The 4,386-nt window shown below is 36.2% G+C and overlaps 1 long non-coding RNA gene across 1 annotated transcript; it reads left to right on the top strand.

The window, feature by feature from the left end:
- Positions 1 to 3,346: 3,346 nt before the first annotated feature.
- On the top strand, positions 3,347 to 4,013 carry LOC133550514 (uncharacterized). Its single transcript, XR_009806285.1, has 2 exons — positions 3,347 to 3,493; positions 3,569 to 4,013. It is a non-coding gene; the product is annotated as an uncharacterized LOC133550514 (long non-coding RNA).
- The last annotated feature ends 373 nt before the right edge of the window (positions 4,014 to 4,386 follow it).

Here is a 4,386-nt window from a genome sequence, read left to right as displayed (position 1 = left end):
TCATGTTTAAATTGAAAAGACTGCAAACCAAATGCTACAACATTTTCAATCTGGCTGTGAGCAGGCTACTGAATGAACACATTTTGTTGGAACTTTTCTTATTTTTCAGTCACTTGACATATGATATCTGTTAGCATGCCATTGTTAGTATCCTAGCTTTTTTTTTTTTTTTTTAGCTCATTTTGTAAGTTTACACACTCCTTAGTCATATTTTGGTACTTGATGCATGCTAACATTAGCATGCTACTGTAGCATTTTAAACACATTTTTCAGGTACACAAATCAGAGTAATATATTTTGGTACTTGACGCACGTTACCGTTAGAATTGTTAACATTAGCGTGTTAGCTAATTCAAAAGGTATTTAGTAATTTATAATTTGGTATTTCACTAGTGCAAACTGAAAGCGTGTTGTTGTTAGCATATTAGAATAACACCTTTTTTTTTAGCTCGTTTTGAGCATACTTTTGTTTTACTTGACGCTATCTGGCCAGCGTGCTATCTGTTAGCATTTCAGTTTGGCTTGCTTTGACACTTCAGCGATCACACAAGGTTTGTCCAAAATTGCATTATATAATTATTTGAAAAGAAAAAATGATATATTGTACTGGTTTTGTAGGTGAAAACTACCAAAATGGCCCCCACATGCTTTAATTTCTTTGGGCACCCCTGGTGTAGACCCATACCAACACATATAAGTAGTAATAGAAATCATCATATCTGACAGATGGCAACTTGCTAGTCTTGCAGACATGCCATCAATGCTTGAGTGAGCTTGAAAGAGGCCAGCATGAATATATATATATATATATATATATATATATATATATATATATATATATATATATATATATATATATATATATATATATATATATATATATATATATACACACATATACATATACATACATACATATATATATATATATATATATATATATATATTACATTTTGTGGGCCAAACAAAATGACTTGGCAGGCCAAAAATTTGCCCATAGTCTAGATAACATATATTAGATATGCTGTGGTATAAATTTTGGATGAATATCTTTCCACAGTTTTTTTTATAGCCCGTTTTTTAAGTCTTTCTGCAAGACGGAGGCGTTCTTGGATTGCAAATGAAACCATGCCCCACCTGCTCCAAGTGTCATAATTTATCTTTTGAAAATGTACACTGTTTACATATATAGTAAATTTTGATGTCGTCACCGGTGGGGTTTTTTCAGTTGAAAATAAACTTTATAAACATTATTCACCTCGTCACAACATTAGGTACACCTGCACACTCGACAATCGATACAGAAATGAGAAAAACAATTCTGCCTTTACAGCATTTATGTCTCTGTATGTTGCCCGTCTGTGTTATTATACGCATGTTATTATTAGATGAAAATAATACTCATGTCACTTTATCTTGTGCTTCCCCAAACCAAATTGAAATGTTGTCGTTTTCCGTCGGGTTCCATCCAATTTCCTAGTGGCCCAAGTGTGTGCGGTGCTTTTGCTTAATGACAAAATTAACACGGCAGCATAAAGACAATAACCACACCAAGTGGAGATTTCTTTCAATAATAAAGCACAATTGAAATGTTGCCAATCATATATTCATGAAACAAATATCTTACCTCTCTTTTTGTCAAAAGTAGTTCTCATAGTGGTGAAAGGTGGAGACCTGCTCTATCATACAGCTGACCACTAAATTTTATTCTGTTTGAAGTCAAGCAGGACATTCCCTGGTCGAGAAACATGTTTATTTTTATTCTGTCAAGTTAAGCAGGAAATATTTCTATTCAGGATTTTTTTTTAAATAAAAAAGTATTCTGTTAATTTAGTAATTTTGCAACCCAAAAATATTATTGAATTTTTTTTTCTTCCATGTACCGTATTTCCTTGAATTGCCGCAGGGCATATAGTATGTGCCTGCTTTGAATTACTGCCGGGTCAAACTCGCTTCCCAAAATAATTGGCGCATGCTTAGTATTACCGCCTTGTCAAACTCGTGACGTCACGAGTGCCACTTCCCCTGTCATCATTTTTAAAATGGAGGAGGCTGATTACAATACCGGTAATTTGAAATCACATAAAGGGAAGAAGATTAAGAGCTATTCAGTAGGATTTAAGGTCCAAGCTTACATCACACTCAAATTTTTACCGCATACTTTTGGTAAGTGCCGGAGTGAGAAGAGGTTTTAAAATCATTAGCCCATGCTTACATTTCTTTGGTAAGCGCAGGAGTGAGAAGAGGTTTTAAATTAATTAGCCCCCCTATGGCAATTCAAGGAAATACGGTATTCATAAGAATCCAAAACCTATTTTTTTCTAAATAATTTGTCAAAAAACATATATATATTTTTTTTTAAATTATTAATCATGATTAATAAGAACCGCGATTCAGATGTGATAACAAACATTTTAGCACCCCTAAATATTATATACCGTATTATAGTTTGTAAACATAAAAACAAATATTTGAACATCTGCTTTTCGCCTTGACTTGCAATTTCAAAGCAAGTTATCCATCAATTTGTACATACAAAAATCAAACAAACAAATATATAGGCAATTGTTCAATGATATAATGAGGTGATTATACTTTTGTAGGACTTCACGGTGGAAGAGGGGCTAGTGCGTCTGCCTCACAATACGAAGGACCTGAGTAGTCAGGGTTCAATCCCAGGCTCGGGATCTTTCTGTGTGGAGTTTGCATGTCCTCCCTGTGACTGTGTGGGTTCCCTCTGGGTACTCCAGCTTCCTCCTCCTTCCAAAAACATGCACCTGGGGATAGGTTGATTGGCAACACTAAATTGGCCCTAGTGTGTGAATGTGAGTGTGAATGTTGTCCGTCTATCTGTGTTGGCCCTGCAATGAGGTGGTGACTTGTCCAGGGTGTACCCAGCCTTCCGCCCGATTGTAGCTGAGATAGGCATCAGCGCCCCTAGCGACTCCAAAGGGAATAAGATGGATGGAGGGATGGATATACTTTTGTATTCTTATATCCACTGTTACAAGCGGCCCTCTGAGGGGAAGCTATGACTGCCATGTGGCCCTCGATGAAAACAAGTTGGACACACCTGCTCGAGGTGTGTCCAATGGCCCTATGGTCAAGAAACACTGTGTTTTGTGTTAATATTTTCGGATGTATTCAACTGATTACATTTGTTTTAGTTTTTATGGGAAACGGTTTTGACTGACCTTTTGGAATGAAAATTGAGGTTCGACTGTACTCAATAATGAGGACCAACATGCAGCAAAAAGAGTGTGTGAAGTAAACCGCTATCTGAAAAACCCTTCAGCAGCATTTCACAACCATGACATGATGACACTTTATTTCCACATGTTTCCTGCGAGCGAGCGGCTCACTTATCTTCCTCGTTTTGACTTCCCCTTTGCAGCAGTGCAACCTCAATGGTTCAAGCAGCTGCAATCATTGTGAGCGTTGAGGAGCGCAAGACAGGCGAACCGAGAGCCGTCACCCATCCACATCCCCACAGGTAAGTCTCTCTGCTCACTATTCAACGACAACAAATGACTTTCATGATATGATGGTATTGTTTATTCCTCCTTAGGCATGATTTCAGCAGAACCGGCCCCCCACTTAGTGTATTTGACAAGCTGAGTTGGACACTTTGAATGTGCGAGTGTCAGTTTGTCAAATACCCGAAGTGAGGCGTCACTGACCTACAAGAGAACGCCGTCCTCCCCCAACGGCGCCAAGTCAGCAGGCCTGAAATAATCGACAATTTCTCGTTTAAACACAGTAACGTGTGTATTTGATAAGTTTAAAGCACAGCGCCAGCATCAAGATAACATGAATGCACTGTTTTCTGAATGCTACATTTCAATAGAATATTATTTTTTTCAACAAAACTGTTAACAATCCTTATTAGTGCTACACTCTAAACAATAAATGAAATAAAACAATTCTTGAAAAAAATGTTACTCCTGCAATTGACCACATTTTGTGTTTGTAAATGACACCAATAAAAAAAACTTTATATATATATATATATATTTTTTTTTTGTTTGTTTTGCTTCTTCCTTTTTGAACTATGTATTTGCTGAATATTTAAAATGCCACGATGGCCAATTTTGTTTTTTTTTAAAAAGTAAAAAAGTAAATAAAGGCACAATGTTTTGTTTTAAAGACAAGTGGGATTGATTTTCAAGTTCATAATTTTTCCTAAAAAATATGCCAACCAGTCTTTTCTGCACTTCCTCATCCTGTGTGGATAAACCACATCAGTAAGAATGTGCAACTTTGGAAGATCCCTGCAAGCTTTACTAAAACCTTGCACAATTTCTCATGGGGTTATTTTACACTCAGCATTCAATCCATTTGGGTCAAGATTAACTAAATACATTTTAATTAATTAAGTGTGTTGTT

This window comes from Nerophis ophidion, linkage group LG04, assembly GCF_033978795.1.
Source record: "Nerophis ophidion isolate RoL-2023_Sa linkage group LG04, RoL_Noph_v1.0, whole genome shotgun sequence".
Taxonomy (NCBI): domain Eukaryota; kingdom Metazoa; phylum Chordata; class Actinopteri; order Syngnathiformes; family Syngnathidae; genus Nerophis; species Nerophis ophidion.
The sequence above is the reverse complement of the archived record's forward strand: the minus strand, read 5'-3'. Positions and strand labels throughout refer to the sequence as shown.